The sequence below is a fragment of the Callithrix jacchus genome, chromosome 10 (genome assembly GCF_049354715.1).
Source record: "Callithrix jacchus isolate 240 chromosome 10, calJac240_pri, whole genome shotgun sequence".
Classification (NCBI taxonomy): domain Eukaryota; kingdom Metazoa; phylum Chordata; class Mammalia; order Primates; family Cebidae; genus Callithrix; species Callithrix jacchus.
Window position 1 is genome coordinate 112945178 of NC_133511.1, and position 16495 is coordinate 112961672.

Below are 16495 nucleotides of genomic sequence, written 5' to 3' on the forward strand. Positions count from 1 at the left end.
AAATTTAAAAAAAATAATAAAAATAAAAACACACACAGACACAGACACACACACAAAATTAGCTGGGTGTGGTGGTGTGCACAAGCAGTCCTAGCTACTTGAGAGGCTGAGGCAGGAGAATTGCTTGAACCCGGAGACACAGGTTGCAGTTAGCGATCACGTCATTGCACTCCAGGCTGGACAACAGAGTGAGACTTTTTCTCAAAAAAAAAAAAAAAAAAAATTGCCAGGCACAGTGGCTCACTTCTGTAATCTCAGCACTTTGGGAGGCTGAGGCAGGTGGGTCACCTGAGGTCAGGAGTTCAAAACCAGTCTGGCTAACATGGTAAAACCCTGTTTCTACTAAAAATACAAGAAATTAGCCGGGCCTAGTGGTGGGCACCTGTAATCCCAGCTATTCAGGAGGCTGAGGCAGGAGAACCTGGGAGTCAGAGGTTGCAGTGAGCTGAAATCAGGTCACCACACTCCAGTCTGGGTGACATAGCGAGACTCCATCTCAAAAAAATATATAATAATAATAATTAATGTCTCATTTTATTCTCAGTGTTCCTGTGAGTCAGCCAAAGCAGGATTTTATATATTTAGTGTGGTGGTTATTCTATGGATACAGCCAATTTTGTATTTTGGCTTTAAACTTTTTTGTTTTCTGGAATTCAGATGGTGGAAAAAAAAAAAAGAAAAAAACTTTTTGTTATCACATGAACATTTTTCGATGTATTTCTCCTTAGACATGATTTTAAATGGCTGCCTAAAATTCCATGCATATTCCTAATATTCTGTGTATATCTTCTCCTTAGACAAGATTTGAAATGACTGCCTAATATTCAATTTAATGGATATATTTTAGCTTACTAAAATGTTTTACCTTCTGATTCCATGGTGAATGGAAAAAACAAAAAGAAAGAAAGAAAATGTTTTCCTGATCTTGGCTATTTAGGTTGTTTCTTTTTTTTCACTATTACAAAAAAGCATTGAGGGCTGGGTGCAGTGGCTCATGCCTGTAATCCTAGCACTTTGGGAGGCTGAGGCAGGTGGATCACCTGAGGCTTGGAGTTCGAAACCATCCTGGCCAACATGTTGAAACCCTGTCTCTACGAAAAATATAACAATTAGCCAGGCATGGTGGTACACACCTGTAGTTTCAGTTACTTGGGAGGCTGAGGCATGAGAATCAATTGAACCCAAGAGGTGGAGGTTACAGTGAGCCAAGATCACGCCACTGCACTCCAGCCTGGGTGACAGAGTGAAACTCTGTCTCAAAAAAAGAAAAGAAAAAGAAAAAAATAGTATTGTGAACATGTTTGCTCAAAAATGCTCCCATACATACATCTGTACACATGTTTGGGATGGAGTGCTAGGAAAGGAATGGTGGACAACAGTCTCAAGGCTCTTGGAGCATATAGAGATATGATTATAACCTCATTTTACAGGTAAGGAAACAGACTCAGAGTGAGCACTGACCAAGTTCACACAGCTCATCAATACACAGCTGAAACTTGGGTCTAAGTCTTTTGCTTCCAATTCTTATGTTCTTTCCTTACAATTTGCTGCTCATGGTGTGGTCCACGGACAAGCAGCCTTGGTAAATCCTGGAAGTTTGTTAGAAACACATAATCCGAGGCTCTCCCCAAGACCTGGTGAATCAGAATCTGCATTTACCAGGATACTGAGATGCCACTATACATATCAATGTTAGAGAAGCACTGCTTACAACAAATCCTGCCCTGTGAAGGATGGCTCTGAAGTGCTTTGAAGTGAGGCAGAACATCACTGGCTTTGGTGTGACCAGTTTATCCTCAGCTCTAAAACATCTCTAACATGTCCTTGTTGAGGGCTGTATGGATTGTGCCCACTTCATGAAATAATTTGTTAGTTTCATTGTAAAACATCAGAATTTTTCTTTTTTGAGATGGAGTCTTGCTTTGTCACCAGACTGGAGTGCAGTGGCATGATCTTGGCTCACTGCAATCTCTGCCTCCCAGGTTCAAGCGATTTCCCTGCCTTAGCCTCCCAAGAAGCTGGGACTACAGGTGAGCACCACTGGGCCGGCTAATTTTTTTTCTTTTTTTTGTATTTTAGTAGAGATGGGTTTCACCATGTTGGCCAGGATGGTCTTGATCTCCTGACCTTGTGATCCATCCACCTCAGCCTCCCAAAATGCTGGAATTACAGGCGTGAGCCACCACGCCTGGCCAAAATGTCGGAATCTTTAACTTACTTCTATGTGGCCATCACTTCTGCTCAAAATTGTACAAGTAGTAGCATTTTGGAAGAATTTCAGTAAGAAGTTTCAGGGTGAGGGAGAAAGTGCATTCCACCAGGAGTTCTGGCCAAAGTTCCACCATTAACAGGCTAGTGACCTGGACAAATTATCCTTGATGAATGACCTCTAAGCCACTGTGTTACCCCTTACTGAGTTAGAAACTGTGAGGACACATTTTGTAAACCATAAAGCACTGAACATGTCGGTGGGGACCATGTATTTAGATATCTTCCTCAAAAGGTGTTTAGACCACATGATCCTTGTGGAAGATATTCACAGGACAAAACCCTTCTGAGAAAGCCTATTTTGGGTTGGATTCCACCTGCGCTCTCCAGGGATATAATGCCAAGAGATCTGAATCAAATCAGGATATGGGGAGAGTGAGAGCTTGGATTCTTAAAGGGTCTTCAAAGTCCCTTTTAAATCTCAAAACTTATGATCTTATGCCATTCTAACATGAAAAAAAGACTCATTGAATTCTAACATCGCTAATCGCTCTGCACAGCTCCCTGCTTCCAGGAAAGAGAGCAGCTCTTCTAGTCCTTAAAAATGTTGATTTATAGAAGAATGGATTTTAAATGTTTTCACCACAAAAAAAAAAGATTGCTATATGAGGTGATAAATTTGTTGAGTAGCAGGATTGAATCATTCCACAGTGTGAACATGTAGCAAAACATCATGTTGTACTCCATAAATAGATACAATCATTATTTGTCAATGAAAAATAAAATGAGGCCAGGCACGGTGGCTTATGCCTGTAATCCCAGCACTTTGGGAGGCCGAGGCAGGTGGATCACAAGGTTAAGAGATCGAGATCATCCTGGCCAACATGGTGAAATCCTGTTTCTATGAAAAAATACAAAAATTAGCTGGGCATGGTGGTACGCACCTGTAGTTCCAGCTACTAGGGAGGTTGAGGCAAGAGAATCACTTGAACCCAGGAGGTAGAGATTGCAGTGAGCCAAGATTGCACCACTGCACTCCAGCCTGGTGACAGAGAGAGACTCTGATTTAAAAAAAAATATATATATATATGTGTGTGTGTGTGTGTGTATATATGTGTGTATATATATGTACATATATGTATGTGTGTCTGTGTATATATATATTAAGTATATATATACATATAGATGTATACATATTAAGTATATATATGTATGTACATATATATATATACACACACACTTAGTTTTCCCTAGGGGGTTAGAGAAAGCTTCTTAGAAGAGATGTCCCTTGGGCTGAAGAGGAGATAGCCAGGGGAAAAGGGACTGAAGGGTATTTCAAGCAGAGGAAATAGCAAATGCTCAGGTAACAGCAAATGCAAAGATGCCACGGGACTGACAACATGACCAAGAATTAAGCATGGCTAGATCATGGCAGGCATGTGGAAGACTGGGTAAGATGCAGGAGTGGGTGGCAAGATACAATGCAGCTCTTGCAGACTGAGCCAGACTCCATTGCGTAACTATTTCGGAGAGGAGTGAGCATGCAGCTATTTGAGAAAAACTACCTGTGTGGATGATCTTTAGTGTGGAGAAGTCGCCATGTCAAGGAATCCACTGGCATCATCCCGAACCAGAGCTTACATTTCTCCTCTTGCCTGGGTTTACTCTTTCCCCCCGTCTCTTAGGCATAACTGTTTCATCTTTCTCTGAAAGAAAATGTCTCAGCATTGGCAGCTTTTGATCCAATGTTCATTTGATCTGGTTGATTCAGGAAACAGATGTATCCTCTTGGTCTCAGCACAAATCACTGGGGTTTCTTTTTTTTTTTTTTTTTTTTTGGTTTCGCAAAAGCCAGATCTGTATCTCAATCAGCACAGAGGAAAAGAGTAATTACTGGAGTATTAGTGTTATTATTATTTCCTGATATGAACTGCTGCATTCCTTACTTGTATCTGGTTTTCTCCCTAGGCTGAGGTTAAAAAGTTTAAAGCAAATCCTTCTTGAATAAAGCCTATATTAATTATTTTTAAACTTGTTTGCGTTGGAGACCTCTTTGAGATGTTAATAAAAAGGATAAACCCTCTCCTAAAAAAAAATAACATGATTGTCTATGTAGAAAATCTGAAAGAATCAACAACAACAAAAACCTCCTGGAATTAACAAGTGATTAGAACAGTATTGCAGGATACAAGGTTAAAAACAAAAGCCAATCACTTTCTTATATATCAGCAATGGACGAGTGAATTTTTTTTCTTTTTTGAGACAGGGTCATTCAGGCTGGAGTGCAGTGGCATGAATGTGGCCCACTGCAAACTTGACCTCCCAGTTCAAGCCATCCTCCTGGCTCAGCCTCCTGAGTAGTTGGGACTATAGGCACATGCCACCACGCCTGGCTAATGTTTTAATTTTTTGTAGAGATGATGTCTCACCATGTTGTTCAGACTGGTCTCAGACTCCTGGGCTCATGACTTCCTGTAATGCCAGCCCTTTGGAAAGCCAAGGCAGGAGAATCACATTGCCATCCAGCCAACAAATGGAATTTGAAATTAAAAACACATTACCATTACACTAGCACCTCAAAAATGAAATCCTTGGGTATAAATCTAACAAAGTATGTACAAGATCTACATGAGAGCTGGGTGTGGTGGTTCATGCCTGTAATCCCAACGCTTTGGGAGGCTGGGATGAGTGGATCACCTGAGGTCAGGAGTTTGAGACCAGCCTGGCAAATATGGGGAAACCCTGTCTCTACTGAAAATACAAAAATTGGCCAGGTGCGATGGCTCATGCCTGTAATCCTAGCACTTTGGGAGGCCAAGGTGGGTGGATTACCTAAGGTCAGGAGTTCAAGACCAGCCTGGACATCATGGTGAAAACCCGTCTTTAAAAAAAAAAAAAAGAAAGAAAGAAAATACAAAAATTAGCCGAATGTGGTGGCAGGCACCTGAAATCCCAGCTACTTGGGAGGCTGAGACAGGAAAATCACTTGAAGCCAGGAGGCAGAGGTTGCAGTGAGCCGAAATCATGCCACTGCACTCCAGCGTGAGCAAGATTCCATCTCAAAAAAAAAAAACTACATGAGAAAAACTACAGAACTCTGATGAAAGAAATCAAAGCAGCATAGTAGATGGAGAGATATCCCATGTTCATGGATAGGAAGACTCTGCTGCAAGCCACACTGGTGCCTAAGAACATACTTCATCCTTCAAGTGAGTAAGCCAGCACTTAATTCCCCAAATACACATTCCAAAGTCATAATCAAGGAAGTCAGGAAGAGCCCTTTGGTGGGCATAAGCATCATAGTCTGGTTCACAGACACTAGACTGGTTTCCTCTGAGGGTTTGTTATCAGAATTCCTGCTCGCAGGCCACTGTCCTGGCCAGGCTTCACCTTCCTCTCTTTGTATCCTTGGATCAGTGGATGCAAGATGCTCATCTGACCCCATGTAACCTGCCACTTGGATGTGTTTAGACCAAAAGGTCTCAGTGCCTTTTGTCTTTCTAAAGCAGAACTGAAATTTCACTTGGGCAGTCAGCTTTAGAGACCACAGAACTTTCATTTCCTTTTTATTCTAGGTAGAAAGTACTGAACACTATTATCTCACCAAGAGAAAGTGGGCACTGGGTGAGTAGAGGCTGGGCTTGGTCCACACCTGTGGTTCCTAACCCTGCAAATCAATGGAATCACCTGGAGGAACTTCTTATTATGATGCAAATTCCAAGTCTCCACCTCAGACCTACTCTGGGATATGCTTGGAGGGCAGGGGTCTGTAATTTTTTTTTCTTTTTGAGATGGAGTTTTGCTCTTGTTGCTCAGGCTGGAATGCAACAGCATGATCTTGGCTCACTGCAACCTCTGCCTCCTGAGTTCAAGCGATTCTCCTGCCTCAGCCTCCCAAGTAGCTGGGATTACAGGCATGTGCCACCATACCAGTTAATTTTGTATTTTTAGTAGAAATGGGGTTTCACCATGATAGTCAGGCTGGTCTTAAACTCCTAACTTCAGGTGATTCACCCACCTCAGCCTTCCAAAGAGCTGGGATTACAGGTGTGAGCCACTGTGCCCGGCCAAGGGGTCTGATTTTTTTAAGTGCTCACCAAATGATTCTGATGACCCTGTAGACTTAGGAACCACTGGGGTAGAGAAATAAAGCCACTTGCTCCTTTCTGCTCAAAGATATTCATATTTTCATGCTTCCTTATTTTTGATGACATTTCCATCTCAATGCTAACTCCTATAATGTTCAAACATACCTCTACTATGTCATATGATATCATATACATTTCCATATTTATTTCCTTGACCAGTTGAGCTCCTCAAAGGTAAAAACCATGTCTTATTCATCTTTGTTTCCTGCACTCACAGTTACCACATACAGTTGAGTAGGTTATTCATTTACAAAGGAGGTTATCATGGGAGGTAAGTCGGACTGTAAATGGAGCTAAAATGTAGCCTAATTCACAAGTATAAGCCCTGATTTTGGCTTCTGAAAGTCTAGAGGAAGGCCAGGCAGGGTGGCTCATGCCTGTAATCCCAGTACTTTGGGAAGCCGAGGAGGGCAGATCATTTGAGGTCAGGAGTTCGAGATCAGCCTGGCCAACATGGTGAAACTCTGTCTCTACTAAAAATACAAAAAATCACGCCACTGTACTCCAGCCACCTGGGTGACAGAGCAAGACTTTATACAAAGAAAGAAAGAAAGAAAGAAAGAAGAAAGAAAGAAAGAAAGAAGGAAGGAAAGAAAGAAGAAAGAGAGAGAGAGAAAGAAAGAAGGAAAGAAAGAAAGAAGAAAGAAGGAAAGAAAGAAAGAAAAAGAAAGAAAGAAAGAAAGAAAGAAAGAAAGAAAGAAAGAAAGAAAGAAAGAAAGAAAGAAAAAGACTAGAGGGAAAGATAAATATATAAATATATTTAAGAGACAAGGTCTCGCTGTGCCACCCAGCCAGAATGGATTGCAGTGGCACAATCATAGCTCACTGCAGCCTTGACCTCCTGGACTCAAGTGATCCTTCCACCTCAGCCTCCCGAGTATCTAAGACCACACGTGTGCACCACCATGCCCAGCTAATTATTGTTTTTTTTTTTTTTTTTTTTTTTTTGTATTTTTAGTAGACACAGGGGTTCATCACATTGGCCAAGATAGTCTTGATCTCCTGACCTCTTGATCTGCCCGCCTTGGCCTCCCAAAGTTCTGGGATTACAGGTGTGAGCCACTGCACCCAGTCTGTTGTCATTTTTTATTTAAAATTTTTTTTAGAGACAGGTCTTTTTTTAGAGACCCTGGTCTTGCTATGTTGCCCAGGATCTTGAACTCTTGGCCTTAAGTGATTCTGCTGCCTCAGCCTCCCAAAGTGCTAGGATTACAGGCATGAGCCACCACACCTGACAGATACCTTTTCTAATTGAACAAAGGTGTTATATGGCTAGGGCTGGCTCTGTTTGCATCTAGCATCATAATAATGTCAAAAAAGCTGAGCATCTATTCAAGGAAGGCATAGTTTCGTGCTTTTAGTAGAAGGTAGGTGATCAAAGAGTATTAAATTGAACAGAAAACCTTTTTCCTCTTCTCTGTCTCTCAAAATCTTCTCATTCTTCAAGGCCTACCCCCGATATTAATTTTTCTAGGAGAAGTCTTCTTCCAGCTTCAATGCATTGCTTCTTCCTTGGAGATACAGCAAGGCCTGGTTTATATCTCTAGAACAGCACTTTTGTGGTCTGACTTATATTGGAGTTGGTCTCTGCCACTGCCCTGTGACTCCCTCATAGGCAGAGCCACCTTATTCAGCTCTTTCAGTCTTGGGTGTTCAGGCAGCCCAGTGAAAATTTTTCTTTATTTATTTATGAGACGGAGTTTTGTTCTTGTCAGCCAGGCTGGAGTGCAATGGTGTGTTCTCAGCTCATTGCAACCTCTGCCTCCCGGGTTCAAGCGATTCTCCTGCTTCAGCTTCCTGAATAGCTGGGATTATATAGGTGCCCACCACCATGCCCTGATAGTTTTTGTATTTTAGTAGAGACAGGTTTTACTACATTGGCCAGGGTGGTCTCAAACTCCTGACCTCAGGTGATCCACATGCCTCGGCCTTCCAAAGTGCTGGGATTACAGGTGTGATCCACTGCACTAGCCACGAAAAGTTATTAAATTAATGTATACCCAACTCTAAATGACCCTTCAGACTCTGGCTTTCACCAGATCATGTTGAAAGATGCAGTAGCCTTCATCTCTATTACCTGAAACTGGAAGTGCAATTTCAGAAATCAGTGCTATAATTCATTACATTTATATATATGTCTGTGTGTGTATTTATGTGTATATATGTATATGTGAGTATATGCATGTGCATGTATGTATACATACAAACATGTTAATATCATATATAATAATATCAGCTTTGTAGGCAGCACTGGGCCTTGTTAGATAGGTGACTGGCAGATAATCCTGCTGGTTGCTGACCGATGATATCTGAGTCTGTGCAATACTGGGTTACAGCTGTGTGTGATGGAGTCTGCATATTGGTTCCATTGATGCAGTAGATAGTTTTCAGGTAGACTTGTATCTGAAAAGTTTAATAAGTCCTGCTCCAGGGCTAATTTTTCTCTTTTTTTTCTAGGAGGGAGATGCAGGAGAGGGGATGAGCCCCATAATGGCAGGAGATCCTCCTCATTGGCCTATGTGGATCCTGAGATGAACATGAACAAATAATGTGAGACATGGTAGTGGGAAGTAAAACATACCCAATTAAGGCTGGGCGAGGTGGCTCAAGCCTGTAATCCCAGCACTTTGGGAGACCGAAGTGGGCAGATCACCTGAGATCGGGAGTTCAAAACAAGCCTAGCCAACATGGAGAAACCCTGTCTCTACTAAAAAGAGAAAAGTAGCCAAGAGTGGTGGTGCATGCCTGTAATTCCAGCTACTTGGGAGGCTGAGGCAAGAGAATCGCTTGAACCCAAGAGGCGGAGGTTGCGGTGAGCTGAGATCACGCCATTGCATTCCAGCCTGGGCAACAAGAGCAACTCTGTCTCAAAATAATAATAATACTAAATAAATAAACAAAAAATACCCCATTATGGCCAAACTTTGGGATGATGTTAGGAAAGATCAATGCTCACTTTATTTTTTTGACAGAGTCTCATTCTGTTGCCCAGGCCAGAGTGGAATGGCTCGACCACCTCTCACTGAAATCTCCACCTCCTGGGTTCAAGTGATTCTCCTGTCTCAGCCTCTCAATAATCTAGGATTACAGGAACCTGCCATCATGCCTGGCTAATTTTTGTAATTTTAGTAGAGACGGGGTTTCACCATGATGGCCAGGCTAGTCTCGAATTCCTGGTCTCAAGTGATCCTCCCAACTCAGCCTCCTGAGTAGTGAGACTGCAGGTGCACACCACCGGGTCTGGCTAACTTTTTATTTTTTGGCAGAGACGGGGGTCTCACTATGTTGCCCAGGCTTGTCTTAAAACTCCTGAACTCCCATCTTGGCCTCCCAAAGTGATGAGATTACAGGCATGAGCCACTGCACCTGGCCCAAATTAATTTTTTATCACAAAAGTAAAAACGTAATTTTATAATGTTGCTATGGCTTGAATGTTGGTGTTTCTCCAAAATTCATATGTTGGCACCTAATACCCAATGTGATAGTCTCAAGATGTGGGGCCAGGCTGGGCACAGTGGCTCCAACCTGTAATCTCAGCACTTTGGGAAGCCAAGGCTGGCAGAACATGAGGTCAGGAGATTGAGACCATCCTGGCCAACGTGGTGAAACCCCACCTCTACTAAAAATACAAAAATTAGCTGGATGTGGTGACACGTACCTGTAATTCCAGCTACTTGGGAAGCTGAGGCAGGAGAATCGCTTGAACCAGGGAGTTGGAGGTTGCAGTGAGCCGAGATGGCACCACTGTACTCCAGTGTGGGGACAGAGCGAGACTCCTCAAAAAAAAATAAAAAAGAGGTGGGGCCTTCGGGGAAGTGATTAAGTCATGTGGGTTTTGCCCTCATGAATGTGATTAGTGCTCTTATAAAATCGTTTGAGGCCAGGTGTGGTGGCTCACGCCTATAATCCCAGTGCTTTAGGAGGCCAAGGCAGGCAGATCAGTTGATATTAGGAGTTCGAGACCATTCTGGCTAACATGGTGAAACCCTGTCTCTACTAAAAATACAAAAAATTAGCTGGATGTGGTGGCGCATGCCTTTAATCACAGCTACTCAGGAGGCTGAGGCGGGAGAATCACTTGAACCTAGAAAGTGTAGATTGCAATGAGCAGAGATTGCGCCACTGTGTTCCAGCCAGGGTGACAGAGGGAGACTATATCTCAAAAAAAAAAAAAAGCAATGGAAGAGAACTGCCTTCCACTTCCATCACGTGAAGATGCCACAAGAAGAAGTCATCTTTGAAGTGGGGAGCCCTCACCAGACACTGAATCTGTCGGCATCTTGATCTTGGCCTTCCCAGCCTCCAACTGTGAGCAGTAAATTCTGTTGTTAAGAAATTATGCAGTCTAAGGCAGTTTGTTATAGCAACCCAAATGGACTAAGTCAAATGTTATTCACAAACAATTGCAGAAGTTCTACAGCAATACTGATTGAGTCTAAAGTGGACTCTAAGTGACATGGTCCACGATTGGGTTTAATCCTACCAGTGTAGCAGGGTGACTCTATGTATAAGTTCTTTTACAGATGATGCCAAAAGTCTGAATTTGAGGTCTTTTTCAACGTGAAGCCTAGATTAAATGACTCTCGTCTCCTCAAACTATATTAGACTTGCCTAGCAACAAAGAGAGAAGTTAGGGCCTATGATAGGATTTGTTCATTATTGGGATCTGAGCGTGTCAGGTGAAGAGGCTCTCACTAACGGAATCAAATTGCTGGGAGTGGCCAGGCATGGTGGCTCATGCCTGTAATTCCAGCCCTTTGGGAGGCCGAGGCGGGTGGATCACCTGAGGTCAGGAGTTTGAGACCAGCCTGACCAATATGGTGAAAGCTGTCTCTATTAAAAATACAAGAATTAGTCAGGCATGGTGGTGGGCGCCTATAATTCCAGCTACTCGGGAGGCTGAGACACGAGAATTCTCGAACCCATGAGGTGGAGGTTGCAGTGAGCTGAGATTGTGCCACTGCACTCCAGCCTGGGTGACACAGCGAGACTCCATTTCAAAAACAAAAAATTACAAATTGCTGGAAGGGCATTTCAAATGGCACATTGGACAAAAAAGCATGGACAGTGTGACTGGAAGCCTTGACCATTCAAATATGCAAATTGTGGGGATTGCTTGGGCTCCCACTGGTGGTACAAAGTATAGAGGAAGTGTTTCAAATTCAGGCACAATTAGAAAAGCACAATTGGAAAAACAGGATTGTTCGTAGAGAGTCATTTTGGCTTTCAGACCAAGTGAGTTCCCGGGCAGCCTCCTCTTGAGTTGAATGTTACATACAGCAAGTGGAATGTGCCGTGGCTATAGGACAGGGTCAGCGAGGGCAGTTTTCTGGCAAATCAAGTTGTTGTTTATGAACATTCTTCCTCCTTTGGATGAAGTCACATGCTCTTCTCGGGGGCCCCCTCTAAGTCATACCGGAAGAGGTGGAGATACAGGGCAATCTTTAAGGTCAAGCAGATGAAGAAAAGCCCTAGGCAAGGTAGAATTTGTGCTACTGTAATCCCTCATAGCCTCATGAGGAACTCTGATCCTGGTCTCAGACTGACCCATAATCCTAAACAAAGGGAGTAATCAAGGGGAAGGCAAGTCAAGTTTACATTGTGGACCAGGGGTCAACAAACTCTATAAAAGGCCAGAAATAATATTTTAGGCTTTGTAGGGCATATAGTCTGGATCATAGCTCAGCTTTGCTGTTGTAGTACAAAACCATCACAGACAGTACATAAACGAGCGAGTGGCTGTGTCCTAATGAGGGCATGTGTTCTCTTTCCAGGTCCACAAGGGGGCGTTAGTTTTAAGGGCAAGAACTTTCCAGAGCCATGCCCACTCCCATCCCTCTCCATCTGGGAGATTTAACGGTTTTAATTTTTGTGGGTGTGGGAAGAATCAAAAAGTCAATCACTGCAGCGGAAGATCTAAGAAAATCCTTTCATTGGCCAGAGGTCTTGGAGAAGATGGGGGTTCCTCCCAGGTTAAAAGTCCCCTTCTTTTTTTTTTTTTTTTTTTTTAAGTCCTGGATATCCTTATTAATTTTCTGTCTCATTGAGTCTAAATCTCGTTATGGGTCTTATGTATCTGGGTATTAAGATCTCTTATTGTTGCATTGATCCTTTTTTTTTTTTTTGAGGGAAAAAGAGAAGAAGAAGGGGAAAAAAAGAAAAAGAGGGAAAAAGGAATATTACTTCATTCCTAAAATGGGTTTCAATAATGGCCGATCAATATTTTGAGTGTTTAAAGTGGTTAATGCATATTTTATGTGTTTAAAATGGAGACCTCTATTGTGTTTATTTGTTCTGGCTCTGAGTTCAAGTCCTGGACATCATTATCAATTTGTTGTCTCGTTGAATCTAAATCTCATTATGTGTCTTATGTATCTGGGTGTTAAGATCTCTTATTGTTGCATTAATCCTTTTACCCTTGCATCCTTGTAGCTTTGAAATCTATTTTATTAAGTGTGAGAATTGCAACTCCTGCTTTTTATTTATTTATTTTTGCTCTCCATTTGGTTAGTGAGTTTTTTTCCATCCCCTTGTTTTGAGTCTTTGTATATCTTTAGATATATTGTTAGATTTTGTGGATAATGTATATTTTGTGTGTTTAAAATGGAGAGCTCTATTGAGTTTATTTGTTCTGGATCTTAGTTCCAGTCCTGGATATCGTTATCAATTTTCTGTCTCATTGAATCTAAATCTCATTATGGGTCTTATGTATCTGGGTGTTAAGATCTCTTATTATTACATTAATCCTTTTATCCTTGTAGCTTTGAAATCTATTTTGTCAAATGTGAAAATTGCAACTCCTGCTTTTTATTTATTTATTTTTGCTCTCCATTTGGTTGGTACGTTTTTTTTCCCAACCCTTTATTTTGAGTCTATGTATATCTTTGGATATACCGTTAGATTTTGTCTGTATCTTTTGATTGGGAGATTTGGTCGATTTAAATTTAGGGTTGCTGCCGTTTGATATTAACTGGCTATTTTGTCCTTTCGTTGATAAAAATTCTTCTTTATGTTAATGCTCTTTACTTTTTGGTGTATTTTTAGAAAGGGTCATACTGGTTGTTCCTTTCTGTGTACAGTGCTTCTTTTAGAAGTTCTTGTAAAGCAGGCCTGGTGGTAATAAAATCTCTGAGTACTTGCTTGTTCCTAAAAAATTTTATTTTTCCTTCAAAAGTAAAGCTTAAATTGGCAGGATATGAAATTCTGGGCTGAAAGTTCTGTTGATTAAGTATATTGAATATTGGCCCCCACTCTCTTCTAGCTTGTAGGGTTTCCGTTGAGAGATCTGCTGTAAGCCTAATAGGCTTACCTTTATGGGTAACTTGATCTTTCTCTCTGGCTGCCCTTAATATTTTCTCCTTCGTTTCGATCTTGGTGAATCTAACGATTATGTGCCTTGGGGTTGGTCTTCTTGAGGAATATCTTTGTGGTGTTCTCTGTATTGCCTGGGGTTGAATAGTGTCCTGCTTTGCTAAATTAGGAAAATTTTCCTGGATAATGTCCTGGAGAGTATTTTCCAGCTTGAATTCATTCTCTCCGTCACATTCAGGTACACCAATCAAGCGTATATTAGTTCTTTTTACATAATCCCATATTGCTTGGAGACTTTGCTCATTCCTTTTTATCCTTTTTTCTATATTCTTGTCTTGTTGTTTTGTTTCGTTAAGTTGATCTTCGACCTCTGATACCCTTTATTCTGCTTGATCCATTCGGCTGTTTAAGCTTGTACATATTTCACTAAGTTCTCATGTTGTATTTTTCAACTCCATAAGTTCATTTGTATTCCTCTCTATATTGTCTATTCTTTTCAACATTTCATCTAACCTTTTTTCCAAGTTCTTAGTTTCTTTACATTGGGTTAGAACAAGTTCCTTTAACTCCCAGAAGTTTCTTATCACCCACCTTTTAAAGCCTACTTCAGATAATGGAACACAGTCCTTTTCCATCAGGGCTTGTTCCGTTACTGATGAGTCCTTTTCCATCAGGGCTTGTTCCGTTGCTGATGGGTTCTGATTTTGAGTATACTCGGCCTTCTTAGGCTGTTTTTTTCCCTTCATTGTAGATGAACCGCCTTTCTAATTAGTTTTCTGAGTCGACGTCCGACTTATTGATTCCCAGTGTTGGGATCCGAGCAACCCACTGTGGCAGCCTAAATAGCAGTGGTAAGACTGATGGTGCTCTTCTGCCCGGGAATCTCTGGTCTGGCTTCCCTCTTGAGTCCGCAACAAGCGGCTCTGACTTCCCGGAGCTCCAAACTCCGGTCAGTAGGGGAAGCGGTCCCGTTGGCTCTGCATGAAGAGCTGCTGCGCCGAGACGCCGGCAAAACCGCTGCGGCGGCCACAAGAGTCGCGCTGGCGACCCGTGGGGCTCCTCCACTGGGAATCGGCTGATCGGTGAGTGACGAAAATTCGTCCAAAAGTGTGGCGTCGTCTCGTTCTCTGGGCTTTCACTGGGAGCTACAATCCTGAGCTGTTAGTGGTCGGCTGTCTTGGATCGATCTCAAAAGTCCCCTTCTTCCACAACCTTTTGGATTCCATGTTTGATTCTCCTTCCACGAACACTCCCTTCATGGAAGCTGTCTTTCTCTCTCTTGGATTTCCCCTCTGGAGTCCCCTTCCACGCTCTCTCATGGAAGCCTGTCCTAAACTCCATCTCTCTCTCTTTTTCCTTCCACTCAGTGTGGAAGCTGCTTTCCTCTCCTGGATTCCATCTGTCTGGATTCTCTCACTTAGTGTGAGAGTTAGCTGTTTTCTTTCTTGTTCTTTTTCTCTCTCTACCTAAATAAATCACTTTCTACAAACACTTTTGAGTCTGGCATTTACTGGGCAGAGTAAATGGCAGAGTCTGGCATTTACCGTGGTCTCCTCTCCCATTCTTGGGGAGTGATAGACCAAGAACCTGGAGAAACGTCCTCTTAGGGGAACTGAGGGCTCCCTTGAACTCCTGAACCCCAATATTACACTAATAAAATCTTACTTGCAAAAACAGGTGGCAGCAGCCTGGGCCCTGTTGCTCGTGCCTGTAATCTAAACACCAGGAAGCTGAGAAGGGCAGATTGCTTGAGTCCAGAAGCTTGAAATGAGCCTGGGCAACATGGCAAAACTCTGTCTCTAAAAAAAAATGCAAAAATTAGTTGGGCATGGTGGTGCAAACCTGTCTCAGAAGGTTGAGATGGGAGGATCACTTCATCCCAGGATGTTGAAGCTGCTGTGAGCCAGTGATCATGCCACTGCACGCCAGCCTGGGCAACAGAGTGAGACCCTGTCTCAAAAAACAAACAAACAAAAGCAGATGGCACCAGGTTTGACCCACAGGTCATAGGTTGCTAACCCTTACTCTGTAGTACCACAAGCAGAAAACTAGGTATCTCCAAGAAATACCAGATCTGAAATAAGACGACAGAACATGCAACTCCATAAAAGGGCCCTCAGATTAAGCAGTCTCAAATCTCACATCTGACTGTGTGGGTATGGTGGCTCACACCTGTAATCCCAGCACTTTGGGAGGCTGAGGTGGGTGATCACTTGAGCTTAGGAGTTCGAGAGCAGCCTGGGCAACATGGAAAAATCCCATCTCTGCAAAAATACAAAAATTAGCCACTTTGGTGGTGTGTACCTGTGGTCCCAGATACTTGGGAGGCTGAAGTGGGAGGATGGCTTGAATCCAGGAGGCAGAGGCTGTAGTGAGCTGAGATCGTACCACTGCACTCCAGCCTGGGCCACAGGGCAAGATCCTGTCTCAGAAAAAAAAAAACAAAAACACCTCACATCTATTAATTACAAGTTGTGGAACTTTGGAAAAAAACTCATAACTTCTCTCATCTTCAGGCTTTTCATTTGTAATATGGAGATTATGAGATCTGCCCAGCCTACCCCAGAATTATGGTGAAGTGTAAATGGATGATCAAGCAGCTCTCATTACTACTGTGGAACTGCAGAAATGCCTTCATGAGCGAGATGGTGCTTATTTGCCATTGAATCAACAGCACCTGCAACATATCAGCACTCAGAAGAAATTTATTGACTTTATAAATGAAATACATACTTCATTCTTTCAAATCAAGGGGCATTATTTGAACAGACCAGAGCAGTAGCAGCCGATAGTGAAGCAATTTGAAAAAAGGACATGGACCCTTGAGT

The 16495-nt window shown here is 42.4% G+C and overlaps 1 long non-coding RNA gene across 11 annotated transcripts in view; it reads right to left on the reverse strand.

The window, feature by feature from the left end:
• The window catches only part of LOC118145499 (uncharacterized), a 72518-nt gene that overhangs the window by 20146 nt on the left and 35877 nt on the right, over positions 1-16495 (reverse strand). For 7 of the 11 annotated variants that reach the window (XR_013523430.1, XR_013523427.1, XR_013523432.1 and 4 more), the window contains one exon: positions 7271-15466. The exons of 3 other annotated variants lie outside the window; for them this stretch is intronic. This is a non-coding gene — a long non-coding RNA (uncharacterized LOC118145499). Of the gene's footprint in view, positions 1-7270; positions 15467-16495 lie in introns of those variants that run through there. One more of the 11 variants, XR_008474786.2, reaches the window with a different exon arrangement.